General features: G+C 47.0%; 1 protein-coding gene across 1 annotated transcript in view; it reads right to left on the bottom strand.

Moving 5' to 3' along the window:
• The window catches only part of HCN4 (hyperpolarization activated cyclic nucleotide gated potassium channel 4), a 129215-nt gene that overhangs the window by 35094 nt on the left and 78085 nt on the right, over positions 1 to 16036 (bottom strand). The gene's annotated exons all lie outside the window — the stretch shown is intronic.

Raw genomic sequence — 16036 nt, 5'->3', positions numbered from 1 at the left:
TAATAGTATTTTTAAGTGCTTAATATGTGCTAAGCCCCATACTAAGCCCTGGAGTAGATACAAGATAATCAGATCAGACAGTCTCTGTCCTGCTTGGGGCTCACAGTCTAAGTCACAGTCTAATTTTACAGATGAGAAAGCTGAGGCCCAGAGAAGTTAAGTGACTTGATCAAGGTCACACAGGCAGCAGGTAGAAGATATGGAGTTAGAACCCAGGTCTTCTGACTCCCAGGATCATGCCCTTTCCACTTGGCCACACTGATTCAAGAGTCTCATTGCTTCTGTTTCAGCCTATTCATCTTAGTGAATCCCTCAGCTAATTAGTGATTGGAAACTCTGCTGCAAATCCAAGTGCTGACTACATGCAAATAATAACAATTAGAGGGATAGAAATCACTGAGATAGTTATGGAGATTATGACACCTCAGAGACCCTGGCTATGCCATTTCTCTCAGGGTGGGGGTCTGGGTCTCAGTGGGAATTTCTTTCTGGAGAAATCCTTTCCCAAACTACACCTTGTCCTACACTACCCAGCCAGGCTAATTTCCAGCCCTGCCTCCCTCTGTGCTCACAAAAGCCCCCCATAGTATCTGTTGGCCCCGTCCATCAGAGCTCTGTCTTCTTGTTGGATTGCCAGCCCAAAATAAATAAATATGCGAAAGTACAAAATCATTAACCAGGGACTAAAAATAAAGACATCTCCTTCCCCTTTCCCCCTGGGGCCACTGCATCTCAGGTGAAACAGAGCAGGAGTCATTAGCACTAAGAAAAGTTGGTGTAATTGCAGAGATATACATGTGTGAGTTTCTCTGTGAAGGACAAAGATACAACCACAGTGCGGACTTGAACTTCTCTCCCTCCGCGGGTCCCTTTTTTCCATGGCAACAGCCCCATCTCTCCCTAGTGCAACTCTTCATGGCAGAGATTGAAATGTATCTCGTTGTCAGAACTTTGGTTTCCTTGACAACGTCACCATTTCTTCCTCTTTTTTTGAACACGCTCCACAGTAAATCCCTCCCTTGCTGACCGTCAGAGCTGGATGAGGTCATGCCCGGCCTCTCTGAAGAGCAGGTGATAGGGTCAGACTTAAAAAATGAGCAATATTTTCCCCTCCCCCAACTACTAGGCCCAGGAAACCAAAGCCAGAGAAAATGCAGCCCAGGTCATCCATGGACTGGGGCCGACTCTTTGCCCACATCCTACCTCTGGCCTGGAACGGCTTCCCTCCTCAAATCTAACAGACAATTACTCTCCCCTCCTTCAAAGCCTTAATGAAGGCACGTCTCCTTCAAGAGGTCTTCTCTGACTAAGCCCATCTTTCCTCTTCTCCCACTCCCTTCAGCATCACCCTGCTGACTCCCTTTATTAATCCCCCCTCCCAGCTCCACAGCACTTACGTACATATCTATAATTATTTATTTATATTAATGTCTGTCTTCCCCCTCTAGACTGTAAGTCACTGTCGGCAAGGAATGTGTCTGATTATTGTTATAGTGTACTCTCCCAAGCTCTTAGTACAGTGCTTTGCACACAGTAAGCCTCAATAAATTTGATTGAATGAATGAATGAATGAATGAAGCACCACCAGCTTAGTTTAGCCTCCACATTTGGACAGGGTCAACCAAAGATGCTTCGAGAGGGTTCTGATTGGAACTTTTGTCTCGTATCCTGAAAAATCATCACTTGGATGTTGTCCTAAATTTCCTCTGTGCTCTTGGGACAGTCCCACCATTAGCCATGTGTCAGTGCAGGCCGCCCAGAAAAGTGAAATGACAGCCCACTTTCAATTAACCTTGGCAATGGGATCACTGAAGACTGGGCTATCAAAATGTCCAGATAATCGAAACCCACCTATTAACCACTTCTTCTCCTCCTCTTTCTCCTTCTTTTCCTCCTCTTCCTCCCAAGACTGGTCTTTCATCCCAAGAACAAAAGGAGCCTGGTTTGATTGCTTTCCTCTCCCTGGCCCTGCAAACTCTCTCCTGGGAGGGGTTGACAGGCAGGGAAAGTCCCACGAGACAGGGAGCAGGAGCAGAAGGAGAAGAAACAGAAACAGGGCACCTCTGTTAACTGGATGACTTCTACAAGGTCACATCACATCAGGGTTTGAGTGGAGGAGAGGCGTGTAGTTCCAGCTGCACCAGATTCTATTTAGGAGAGGAAAGGATCCCTCCCTAAGGTGGCCCAATCCACCTCATAAGTGAAGAACCCCTGCTGCCTGGAGAAAGACTTCACCCAAGCCCTCAGGGAGAGGATCCAAAAATGGGCTTTCACTATTTTCCAACAGACAGTCTGGTTTTCAGCCGGTCTGCTGCCTGTTCAGATTCAGCAGCAGCCACCTTGATGTCTGTTTTTTATATTTTCAACTCCCACTTCCCTCCCCCACACTTCTGCTCCCAGCTTCTCCGGCCCAGAGGGGCTGACCATGTCCAGAGAGACCTAGGGGAGGGACAATGAGCCACTGGTGGTGGGGGGGCGAAGGGGGAGGGGGTAATGGGTCTCTTCTGGAAAATGTGCCCCAAATTCTGGTGGATTTGGACAGAATACTATGGACTTCTGCAAAATGGCATCCAAATGATGTCACGATGTTTACATGCCCTAAATACACAGAATGCCTGACTCTTGGGTCTTGGGTCTGTTTGGTTAGTGTGCTATTGCTGGCCGCCATAGCCAACTATTTAGACCTCAAATACAAAAGTGGTGCACCATTCACAATCAGTCCAAATCCCTTTGCCCATTACTGCCCGCTGTCTCCTCCCTCCCTCCTGCCCCTCTCAAACCAGACCCCGGAGAAGCTTCTGCAGAGAAATTCCCTTCCCTGGATGTGTTCCTGAGTAGGCAGTCCTGCGTGGATTGGCAGAGACGGGTAATAAATCACAATCGCTGGGAGCCCATTTGGGAAGCAAAATAAGCCCTTAGGCTCCCCTGCTTGTGCTCTGGAAAGCAGGGTTCCCATTCAGAGCTGCAGGAACAAGCTGCCCCCAAGGCCAGTTCTCGGGCCCGTGCAGCTGGACTTTCCCAAGGAGGGGGTCTGACAACCGGGTGGTGTGATCAGGAGTGGCTGGAGCTTCCCCTCTGCCTCCCGTCCCCACCTCCTGCCCAGCCCATGGATGGAACAGAGGCCATCTCCGTTCCTCCACCACTCAGGAAAGAATGGATCCTCGATTTGGGTTCAGAGAGGGGGCGAACCCCAGGTCTGGGCCACAGGAAGAGGGGACCCTCATATCTTCGCCCCACTGCTACTATGGTTGAGCCATTTGAGTGGGGGAAGAGGGTCCAGCCCACAGGTCTGTGGGGAGGTATTCTAAGTTAACCCTCCTCGGTGGGGGAGGTTAAAAATTAGACCCAAATCTTTCCAGCCAGGTTCTGGCAATAGGGAGCTTGTCAGTATGACTGAAATGTAGTATTGCTAGCAAGGGACTCGGGTACAGTGAATGCCTATACCAACCTAACTGTGCTCCTCTCCTAACTCACAATGTGATAATGGAAAAGCCACATGGCATAGTAGAGAAGCAGCATGGCATAGTGGATAGAGCACGGGTCTTGGAGTCAGTAGGTCATGGGTTCTAATTCCAGCTCCACTGCTTGTCTTCTATGTGACCTTGGGCAAGTCACTTCACTTCTCTGTGCCTCAGTCCCCTCATCTGTAAAATGGGGATTGAGACTGTGAGCCCCATGTGGTAAGGCCAGTGGAGCATCTTGGACTAGAACCCGAGTCTCCTGACTTCTGGGGTTATGCTCCTTCCATTCAATCATGCTACTATTAATAAAGATAATTGTGGCATTTGTTAAACACTTACTATGTACTGAACACTGTACTAATCGCTGGAGTAGGTACAAATTATTCATGTCAGATGCAGTCTCTTTCCCAGGTGCGCCTCACAGTGTTAGTAGAAGAAAGAACAGGTATTTAATCCTCATTTTAGAGTCAAGGAAACTGAGAAGTTAAGTGATTTTTTTAATAGTACTTGTAAAGTGCTTACTATGTGCCAGGTACTGTATTAAGTTCTGGGGTAGATACAAGCTAATCAGGTTGGACACAGTCCATATCCCACATGGGGCTCACAGCTTTAATCCCCTATTTTACAGATGAGGTAACTGAGGCCCAGAAAAGTGAAGTGATTTGCCCAAGGTCACAGAACAGACAAATGGCAGAGCAGGGATTAGAAACCAGGTCCTTTGACTCCCAAGTCTGTGATCTTTCTATTAGACCATGCTGCTTCTCATGACTTGCCCAACGTCATGCACTAGGCAGGTGACTGACTTCCAGGTTTGTGCTCTTTCCACTAGACCTCTCCATTCCTGAAACAGCACCCTTGGGGACTCTTGAATCAATGCTGAATGTTCCCAGTAATAATAATAATAACAGTATTTGTTAAGCACTTACTATGTGCCAGGCACTGTTCTAAGCACTGGGATAAATACAAGATAATCGGGGTGGACACAGTCCCTGTCCCACAAAGGGCTCACAGTCTTAATCCCCATTTTGCAAATGAGGTAACTGAGGCCCAGAGAAGTTAAGTGACTTGCCCAAGGTCACACAGCAGACAGGTGATGGAACTGGGGTTAGAACCGAGGCCCTTTTGACTACCAGGCCCGTTCTCTAGGCCACACTGCTTCTCCAATAATTCCCAAGTCTCCTACCTGTCTTCCTCTTCTTCTCCTAACAAACTCAGACCAGCAGTTGCTCTCTGAATCTCCTCCTGAGCTCCCTGAAACTTGTTTTCTTAAGGACACCTATGTTTCCTCCCCTCCCCAACAGTTCCTCTGCCTCCTTTCCCTCTTCTAAGATAAAGTCCCTCCCCTCCCCTCCCTTCCCATCATTGTGGTCCCTGTAAAGGGCAGGGAGCTCCTTTATGCTTTTCTTTCTTTAGCCCAAAAGGCCTGAAAAACACTGAACAGAGTGGGTAATGGATATACCACCCTGTGATATCCTTCTACAGAGGCTGTTATTGTATTAGATCCCATTATATTACATTATAGTGTATTAAGATAATATATTACAGCTTATAGTACAAAGCTGTCTGACTCGCTGTTTAATGTTCCAAAGGGAAATAGAGTGCTTTTCCACCTAATTCAATCCTCCATTAATTAGATCAAAAACCTTAGGAACCCAATCCATTTGCATTAAAAGTAACACAACTTTCACCCTGCTTGCTTATGTTTAAAGTAAATTTCAGACAAGGTGAAAGGTGCGGGGTAGAAAGTGGCCAAGGTTGCGGCAGCCGTTCGGTTCTGCCTCAGAGCAGAGGCTGTGGCCTCAGCGCAGGACCGAGAGCTGGCAGCTTGTGAGCTCTTGTCTTGGCTCCACTGCCGTCTCACTGTGTGACCTTGGACAAGTCACTTAACCTCTCTGGGTCTCAGTTTGATGAGGATAATAAGGGCTGTCACCCACTTCCCTCCTAGGGCTGCTGGAAGGGTTGGCTAATAAATGACTGTAAAGCGTTTTGCAAATATGATGTTCCGGCCACATTCAAGATGGTTCCAACCTAGGTAACAGAAGCCAGAGAAGCTTCCTTTACTCAGGGCTCCTTTTCCTCAATTTGCCCCTGTAAACCTCTGTCTCTGCTGATCAGTCTCACCCTTAGCTACTCATAAGGGGAAGGGGCTGGGTTGAGAGGGGAAGGAATGATGGATGACATTTCACTCACTTATCCCTCTGCCAACATGATAAGGCTCATCTCCTCCCTCCCCACCCCCTGGCATCCCCCTCCACCCTACCATGGCACTGGGGAGCCCTGAATGATATTGAGCCCCAAAACATGGTGAATCTCAGCAGAGTTTAGTACCCAGCCTTGGCATGTCAGGGGCTGAACTGGCTGTTTTAGAATCGAGCTCCCCAGCTGGGAAATATACCCATTTTCCAAATACCCTTGCCAAGAACTAAATTTTAGGAACCTCCTCTTAATCTTCAACCTATTTGCCTTCCCCCACTGTCCTCCAGTCCTCAGGTCCTCACCTACACTCCATCTCTCCAAGGTCCTCTGCTCCCTTTTCCTTTCATCCTGCTCCATCTGATCCCAAACTCCGTCCTCCATGGCTAAAGCCCACCTAAAATCCCACCTCCTCCCCCAAGCTTTCCCCGATTAATCTCTCAGCACCCCGAGTCATGTAATTTCATTTAACAACTAGCATTATGAACTTATTACACTAATGATAATAATAGCTGTGGTACTTGTTAAAGGCTTACAATGTGCCAACCACTAAGTGCTGGACTTGCTATATGATAATCACGTTGGACACCATCCCCATCCAACGCGGGCCTCACAGTCTAAGAGGAAGGAAGAACAGGTACTTAGTCCCCATTTTACAGATAAAAAAAGGAGGTGCAGGGAAATTAAATGACTTGCTCAAAGTCACCCAGCAGGAAAGCGGTGGATCCAGGATTAGAACCGAGATCCCCTGACTCCCAGCCCCCCTGCTTTTTCCACTAGGATACTCCATGTGGACTTGATTATTTATTTTGACCACTCAAGTTGTAAATAGTCCTTGTTTTTCCCATTAAGGCATGTCAGTTCCTTGTGAGCAGGGAGCATGTCACTTAATTATTCTGTACTTACCAAGCATCTAGTACAGTGCACACTAAGTGGGCTTTCAATAAATGTTACTACTACTATTTTCTCCTCAGAAGACCTGGGCAGTCCCTCCTCCTCTACCCAGCCTGCAGCACGATCTGACTCTGCTCTGGAATGTATTCTGACCCTGAACAACACACTGGGCCCCCCAGGCTCAGTCACCCAGCTCACTGTCCTCCTTTCAGGGTGGAAGCGTGACCCTCTGGACCCCAGCGGTAGCGAGGGGCAACTGGTCAGTGGCCCTGCCGGCCCTCCAGGAGTATTAACTTCTAATCTTTTATAAACACAAGTCAGCTCTGCAGATCTCAGCTCTGCTCTTTATTTTCCCCTCTAATCTAAAGCAGTATCTTCACCCAGAGCGCTAGATCAATCATAAATACTAATTACGTTGGCCCGGCTGGGGTCTGAAAGGGTGATGAAGACATAGAAGTCTCCCTGCCCTCTTCCCCTCCTTCCGGCCCCCACCTTTTTAATCTGACCACCTTTGACCCTGGTTATTAAGGTCTAATTCATTTGCCAGCCAGAGAACTGCTGGAGGCTCACTTGGGAAAACAAAGATGCTGAGGGGGAGGGAGAACACCAAGAAGAATCTGACTGAGACAGGGCCATGGACAGGCTAGGGAGACCAGTAAGAAGGACCTGCGGCCCTGGGGAGCGGTGCTGCTAGAAGAGATTCCAGGAGTTTGACCCCAGGGCCAGTCTCCTGGCGTGTCCTGCCTCATGCAGGGACTGTCGGGGAGACACTTTGTCATTTCATGCCTCAGTTGTAGTAGTAGGTATTAGAAGTAGTTATAATAATAGTAGTGGTCACATCTATTGAGGCCTACTTGGTGCACCGCACTATACTAGTAATTGGGGTAGAACATAATAAAGAAGTCACATACTTCCTGCCTTCAAGAAGCTTACCTTTTAACAGGGGAGACAGAACAAACATATGTACTTGAATGCTGAATATCGATATAAATAAGCTCCGGAGTGATAGAGTTGGCTGATGGGTTTATATGACCTAGGGTTTTGGGAATTAATCTGGGAAGGCTTATTGGAGGAGGTGGGATTTTAGAAGGGCTTTAAATGTGGGGAGAGCTGTTTGACATGGGCTTGGGAGGGAGTTCGAATCTCAGGGGACAGTGTGAGTAGGGGGGACAGAGATGGGTAAGTCAAGAATGAGGTACAGCTAGAAGGTTGGCTTGGGAGGAATGAGGCCACAAGGCTGGGGAAATATGGAAGAAGAGAGCAGAGAGGGTGAGGTGGGATCAGGTAGTAGAGAGCCTTGAAGCTGACAATGAGAAACTTTAATCCAATGATGATGATGGTATATATTAAGCACTTACTATGTTCCAGGGACTGTACTAAAGTCTGGGGTGGATACAAGCAAATTGAGATGAACACAGTCCCTGGCTCATGTGGGGCTCACAGTCTCTATCCTCATTTTACAGATGAGGTAACTGAGGCACAGATAAGTAAAGTGACTTGTCCAAGGTCACACAGCAGACAAGTGGTAGAGCTGGGAATAGAACCCATGAGCATCTGCCTCCCAGGCCCGTGATCTATCCACTAAGTCATGTTGCTTCTCTAAGAAACACTTGGGGCCAGTTGAGAGTTGTGAGGAGAAGAGATGTGGGCTGAGCGATGCATCAGGAAGATGATCTGTGCAGCAGCATGAAGTGTAGATTGGAAGGGGCAGAGGCTGGAGTCAGTGAGACCTGTGAGGAGGCTGATGGAATAGTCTAGCCACAGTATGATCAGAGCTGGTACCAGAGAGGAGGCAGTTTGAATGCAGAGAGGTAGATTCAGAAGATGGTGTGCAGGAATAGTGTGATCACACCTGAGGTCCCAAGAAGATTGCTCCTGTTGCTATTGCCCAGAATTATTTTATCTTAGCCACTTAGAGGGTTTTCCTTGACTTCATCTTCCAAAACTGATTATCTGTCATCATGGGAAACAGGAAGGGGATGGGTAATTTACCAGTACAGACCATCCAAATTAGCAAATAGTTTGGGATTTCTTCCTCCCATCAAACCTTTGATTTTGTTGCACCAGAAGTCAAGAGCAGGGACCTCAGAGGTTCAGGACATGCTCTGCCTCTTGTTTACTTGAGTCACAGGCATGGCAGGCATAAAAAAGTGGAGGAAGGCAAATAAAGGGGGGACTTTTATCTGCTGGCCTGTTTCTGGGACTAGTGGTCCCAAGGCCCAACAACCTTGGACTGTGAGCCTCTGACAGTGCTCAGAATCTGAGAATCTGTTATCTCCATGTGGAGACCTGGGGAACTGCTCACTTGGGCTGCCCCCAAGAGCAATGTTGGCAAATGGTTTGAGCTTCCCCCTGCCCACTGTAGGGTGGCGATACTCCAATGGACTGGGATTCATCAAGAGTTAACATCAGAAAGATCAAGACTCTGACATGCATTAGCCAGGATCCCTCAGGCTTTTCTTTGGTCCCATCATGCCACCAGAGGCATCCAGACACCTAGCCAGCCCCCGATTCCTTTGGCCCTGGGCTCTGTTGGGGAAGCCATGCAGAAACTGTGAAGAGAGCTCAGTGGAGACCAGTTTGCAGACCTCCTGCTCGGGGCTTGTCTGCTTCAAAACAAGACATGCCACTGCTTGGTCACACTGAGGACAAACTCCTGCCTGCTTCTTACAGAACCAACAGCATTTTGGATCCAGGGAGCTTTGAGCCAGCCAAGGACTGAATCACCAATTCACGCTTGCTTGGACTGAGCCTTGAGCCCTCCAAGGTCTCCTTGAGCCGCATCTCTCCCCTTTGGAGAACAATGTGCCTTCCTGGGCCTTGTTCCTCATGATGCTAATGCCCACTGCACTGCCCCCCCTAATATCCACATCGCCCTTCCAGAGCCCACCTTACCCTTACCCTCACTTGCCCAGATCCTTCTCGCTATTCTTCCTTCCGGTCTCCTGATATTTTTACAACTCTCTGTTATATCCTTGTTCTTGCTCCCTCTATTTGGGAATGTTTTAAACCTGCCTGGTGTCCCCATTAAATTATAAGCTCCTTGAGGGCAAGAAATGAATGCTTTGTTTCAATGTACTCTCCTAAGTATTTAGTGAAGCGCTCTGCTTTCCATCAATGCTATATAAATCCATCAATGCTATATATAAATGGTGATGATGATGATATTGATAATGGTGATGACTGCCATCTTACGCCTGTCCTCTTCTTCTCGAGAGGGTTGATGAGAGTATCAACCCTGGTGATGTATAGTTTGGGGGTGAGGGTGGGCAGCTGACATGAATTTGGATGGCAGTACTTAACCTTTATGCCCCTTATCCTCTTCAGGGGTCCTATGGCTGAGGGACAGGTGTAACGCAACCCTGGTCTTCCAAAGGCTGCCTCTCCCACTGCCTTCCCATGTGACCTTGAGACAGTCAGCCATCCAGAGCCTCGTTCCTATGCCCCAAGAGAACAATCACCACCTCTTTGTGAGAAAACTAAAATTAGGCTCGATCATTCCTAGGGGCCCTTAAGAGCTTTCAAGGTGGAGACCCAGGGTCATGAAAGGTCCCAGGCCAGAACACGATGCTGCCAGAGGCTCCCCAGTCTCACTGGCCCCAGGAGACTTTTGAGAAGAGCCCTGGGAAGTCTTTGGAGAGAAAGAATCTCTCAACATCAAACACAATTTTCCCTGACCCCTTGTGTCCGGTACAATCTATTTTATACTCTAGATTCTTCCCTTTATAGGGTGCTTTTTACTGCTTATTTTGGGGATCTTTACCTCTTTTTTTTTTTTACTGCATATTGCTTCCTGCCCAAGCACGAAGAGCTTCTCTCATCACAAATGCTGCCTTCTGCTGCTCTCGTTGGGAGCAAACTCCCTTCCCCTGTGTAAATCAGGATGGGAGATGACATCAAGACTGGCCAGGGGTCACCTGGAGGATGTCCCCAGAGATCCCAGCTGGCATTGTCTCCTCTCTGGGAACAGGGCTGGTGCCTCCCTCCCCGCTTTCTCCAGCCATAAAAGTAGACACGGTTTGGGGTTCCAGGGAAACAATCGTTTTACATTTCTATCTGAGCTAATAAGCCACTACTGACTTCGGTGGAGATAAGTATCAAGATTTATTGACTCCAGAGACAGATATCGACCCCAGTGAAGGAGAGATCAATACTCATCTTGGGGGACCATACATCTCGATGGCCAGTGAGGAAATCAGAGTGGGACTGGTAGGACAGGAGATCCAGTTCAAGACAAGTCCGACAGGTAGCATGGAGATGGGCCAAGGGGTTTGGCTCTGGGGAGCTCAAATGTTGGGGTTTCTTTGTGGCACAATCGGCCAGTGCACAGCTCGCTGGAGGGATGGATCCCTGCCACAGGAAGATGCATGGATGCTGAGAAGAATGAGTGGTTTGAAGAGCAGCATGGAAAGAGCACGGGTCTGGAAGTCAGAAGACCTGGGTTCTAATCCCTGCTCTGCCAGTTGCCTGCTGCGTGACCTTGGGCAAATCACTTAGCTTCTCTGTGCCTCTGTTTCCTTATCTGTAAAATGGGGATTCAATACCTCTTCTCCCTCCTAATTAGACTGTGAGCCCCATGTGGAACAGGGACTGTGTCCAACCTGATTAATGGGTATCTACCATAGTGCTTGATACATAGTAAGTACTTAACAAATACAATAATGATAGTAGTATTGAACCAATGTCAGTTCAAAATGCATGAATATTTTTCTGGGGTTCATCCTCTTAAACATCATTTCTGTTCTAGGTCTCTGTCACTTTGGGGGTGAGACTGAAAGCTCTTTGAGATCAGGGTCCATGTCTTGTTCTTTCTTTGCAACAGAACAATTGCATCATCTTTTTGAAGCCTCATTTATCTCATATCTCTTCTCAAACTCCTCCAATTTCCCATTTCTATTCACAGCAAGCAAAAATTCCTCATGCTTGGCTCCGAGATTCTTAACCTGCCACTCTACAGTTTGCTCTGCTTCTCCCAAGCCCACCTTCGAATTGTGCCTTGCTCTCAATTCTCTAGCCTCCATCTCCTTCCTTCACACTGTGACTTGAGGCTGAAACTCCTTCCATACCCAAAACTGACCGACCACATTCAGAACCCTCCTACAATCCCACCTTTTCCAACACAGTTTCCCCTTTTAGCACCCAACACCCCAGGGCACATCACACCACCAATCACCTGCACAATTGATTATGAGCAGAAAGTGAAAATTTGAAGTGCTTATTATTTAAAAGTTAAGGAACAAAGCAAAAAGGTGGGCCTATATTTGAATGTCAAGAAAAAAATGATCATGACAACTGGAAGTTTTAATACACTTGTGTGAATGGAGAGAAGACTGAAATAGTTGACAATTTTTCTCTATTGGGATCGATATTCAATAGTGAAGGAACTAGTAGCCAAGAAATATGCCGAAGATTAATGTTAGGAAGACTTGCTATGAAAAGCCTGGAAAAAGTCTTGAAATGTGCTGATGTAACACTTGCCACAAAAAGACAAACTGTCAACTCTTTGGTGTTTCCACTGACAATGTATGGATATGAAAACTGATTATTGAAGAAACAGGATAGAAGACTTCTGCGAATACCATGGACTGCCCGAAAACAAACAAATGGATTTTGGAGCAAATTAAACCAAAGTGGTCTTTGGAAGGCCAAATGACTCGACTTTTTGCATATTTTGGACACATAATCAAGAGGACTAATTATCTGGAGCAGACACTAATGCTAGGAAAAGTCCAGGGAAAACATGGAAGAGGCAGACCAGCAGCTAGATGGATAGAGAGAGCATAACAACGATAATAGAAGAACAATCAGAAAGGTTGCGGATTATGGCAGAGACAGGATGTTCTGGAGAAAGTATATCCATGAAGTCGCTATGAACCATAAACAACTCGACAGCACACAATAATAATAATAATTTATTAAGCAACAACTATGTGCCAAACGGCACACCATAATAATTATAATAATTTACTAACGACTATGTGCCAAACACTATGTGCCAAGACAATCAGATTGGATATGGCCCCCTCATGGACTTTACAATATAAAAAGTTGGGAGAATGTACATTTTATCCCCATTTTACAGATGAGAAAACTGAGGCTCACAAAAGTGACCTGGCTGAGGTCATCCAGCAAGGCCAGTGGCAGAGCCGAAATTATCTATCAAACAATCAATCAGTGGTATTTATTGAGCCCTTACTATGTGCAGAGCACTATACTAAGCACTTGGGAGAGTACACAGTCGACACTGTGAACCACCCCCTTCTCCTTCTACCTCACCTCGCTTCTCTCCTTCTACACCCAGCCCGCGTACTTCGCTCCTCTGGTGCTAACCTTCTCACTGTGCCTCTATCTCGCCTGTCTCACCGCCAACCCCTGGCTCACGTCCTGCATCTGGCCTGGAATGCTCTCCCTACTCAAATCAGCCAGGCAATTACTCTTCCCCCGCTTCATAGCCTTACTGAAGGCACATCTCCTCCAAGAAGCTTTCTCAGACTAAGCCCCACTTTTCCTCACCTCCCACTCCCTTCAGCTTTGCCCTGACTTACTCCCTTTGCTCTTCCTTCCTCCAGTCTCACAGTACTGATGTATATATATATATGTATATCTGTAATTTTATTTGTTGTATTGATGTCTGTTTCTTTGAATTGTTGTCTGTCTCCCCCCTTCTAGACTGTGAGCTCAATGTGGGCAGGAATTATCACTGTTTATTGTTGTATTATATTTTCCCAAGCACTTATTAAAATGCTCTGCACAGGGTAAGTGCTTAATAAATTCGCTGGAATGAACACAATAAAACAGAGTTGACAGACATATTCCCTGCCCACAGTGAGCTTCTAGTCTAGAGGCATTTGCAGTCTAGATTAGAACCTGGGTCTCCCGAACCCATTGCCTATGCTCTTTCCATTGAACCATACTGTCTCCTATTCATTCTCAACAGTCCTTATCCCAACCCATCCAAGTCAGCAAGGAGCCCACTTCTTCTGTCTTATGATTCAGGCTGGGAAACTGAGGCCCAGAGAAGTGAAGAGATCCGACTGGGGGTCACCAGCCACTGGACAGCAGGGCCAAGATTCAAATTTGCAGCAACTGAGTGTGTGGGCCAGTTCTAGTCCCAATCCAGGCACTCTGGACGTGCAGGGAGGGGAACAAGCAGGCTCTCTCCATGCCTTTATCGTCCTGTCCCTGAAGGGTGCAGGGTATAGGGAGTTAAACTGCTGCATTTCATTGTGTAGATCTCTGCTCCTTTTATGTGTCCTGTTGTAAGTCTTTGCTTGTGATTAGTGTCATTAAAGGCTATATATTAATCATCTCTGTCTGCCTAGAATTCTCAGGGTCGGCTCAGTGAGCTCCCCAGAGGTCTGTTACCAAAGCGAGGGGAAAGCTCGGCTGCAAAGCAGCCAGACCAGTCGGGAGGGGGAGCGGGAGGCTCAGCGTGTTGTGTGTCAGGTTTAGAGACGTATCAGGGCAGAAACGTCAAGGTGTCAGGCTTCCGTGAGGAGGCTCCCGGCTGGGGCTCCCACTGGTGACTTTCCCGGCTCCGTCCACTGTCAGGGATGCAAGCATCCTGACACCCATGCCGCGTGCGCCCAGACAGGGAGGGTCCAGCAGAGTTCTTCCTCACCTCTCCTCTGCCCAGCCCAGTCTGCCAGAGGGCACCCAACAGCAGATGGGGCAGTGACCACAACTTGATCTAAGGGCTCTGCACTTGTCAGCTGTGTGACTGTGGGCAAGTCACTTAACTTCTCTGTGCTTCAGTTCCCTCATCTGTAAAATGGGGATTAAGACTGTGAGCCCCAAGTGGGACAACCTGATTACCCTGTATCTACCCCAGCGCTTAGAACAGTGCTATGCATATAGTAACCGCTTAACAAATACCAACGTTATTATCATTATCATTATTATTATCATTATTATTATTATTATTATTAAGGACCCTGGCCATGTCCAGCCACTAGGGGGAAGCATCACCTCAAAACACCCGGGGAGATGGTTCGCTTTAGCGAGAATCAGCTTCTGATTGGATCTTGTGACTCCCCTATGCACTACTCGAAGCCAATCAAAACTCCTCTTTATCTTGTATCTGCCTCAGCGCCCAGCACAATGTTTGATACATAGTCAGCCCTCAGTAGATACCCTAACGATTACTACTGTTTTTGTTGTGATGTTACTCCAAGTCTCTCCTCTAAATTCATTTATTCTTTCAATCATATTTATTGAGCGCTTACTACGTGCAAAGCACTGTACTAAGCGTTTGGGAGAGTATGAAACAACAACAAACAGAAACACACCGTGCCCACAATGGGCTCACAGTCTAGTAATTTAGTTCCAGGCCAAAGGCAGGCCTGGAATGACTGCATTGTCCTTCTAGTCAAGCTGAGCTGCTCCCCACCCCGTCCTTTCTGTCATCAAGCCAACACTCAAGATATTCATTCATTCATTCAATAGTATTTATTGAGCGCTTACTATGTGCAGAGCACTGTACTAAGCGCTTGAATGTACAATTCGGCAACAGATAGAGACAATCCCTGCCCAATGATGGGCTCACGATCTAATCTAATCAGTCTAATCTGAATTCCCTATTCAGCCTTCTGATCCAGTGTGCCTAGTGGAAAGAGCACAGAACTGGGAATAGGAGGACCTGGGTTCTAATTCTGACTCCACCACTTGTCTCATAAGTGACCTTGGGCAAGTTAGTTAACTTCTCTGTGCTTCAGTTACCTCATCTGTAAAATGGGGAATAAGACTGTGAGTCCCATAAGATTGATTATCTTCTTTCTATCCCAGCACTTAGTACAGTGCCTGGCACATAATAAGTGCTAAACAAATACCATAAACAATCTCTTTTCTTCCTTTCCTTCCTCTGCCCTACAATTTTTGTCTATTGGTTGCTTAAACCATTGGATGTGAATTTTGCAAAAACTAAGGAAAAAGCTAATGACTTTCAAATTTTTTTACTGACCTAATTCTACGGAATATAAGGTAGTAATTGGGGATCCATTATAGCTTCCATATGGCCTAAAGGTAGGCGATGCCACTGCATGCCAGGCGAGCTTTGCAGAGCATGCAAACATACCGGTTTGGGGAAATGAGACATCGTCTAGAAATCACAGCTCTTCCCTCCCTTCTTGCCCACCTGGCTGCCTCCTCCTGCCACAGAGCTCTTAAATGGCAGCCCCCTGTGGCTCTAGAAAACTGAAGGAAGGACAACACATATGAAGAAAGGGGGCATGGGGGTGGTGGAGATGAGGGAAGTACTGGAAAGAGGAAGCAAGAGGAGGAATAAAGAGGTGAAAAGAGGTAAAAAAAGAGGGAGAAGAGGAATGGAGGGGAAAGAGGAAGGAAGGAAAGGGGAAGAACAGAAGCAAAGAGAGAAAGGGGGAAATGGAGAAGGGGAGAGATAAGAGGAAGAGAGGATGGATTACATGTTATCAATTATGGATCGATTATGGTTATCGATTGAAAGGTCCTTGAGGGCAGGGATCCTGTCT

This window comes from Ornithorhynchus anatinus, chromosome 5 (assembly GCF_004115215.2).
Source record: "Ornithorhynchus anatinus isolate Pmale09 chromosome 5, mOrnAna1.pri.v4, whole genome shotgun sequence".
Classification (NCBI taxonomy): Eukaryota; Metazoa; Chordata; class Mammalia; order Monotremata; family Ornithorhynchidae; genus Ornithorhynchus; species Ornithorhynchus anatinus.
The sequence above is the reverse complement of the archived record's forward strand: the minus strand, read 5'-3'. Positions and strand labels throughout refer to the sequence as shown.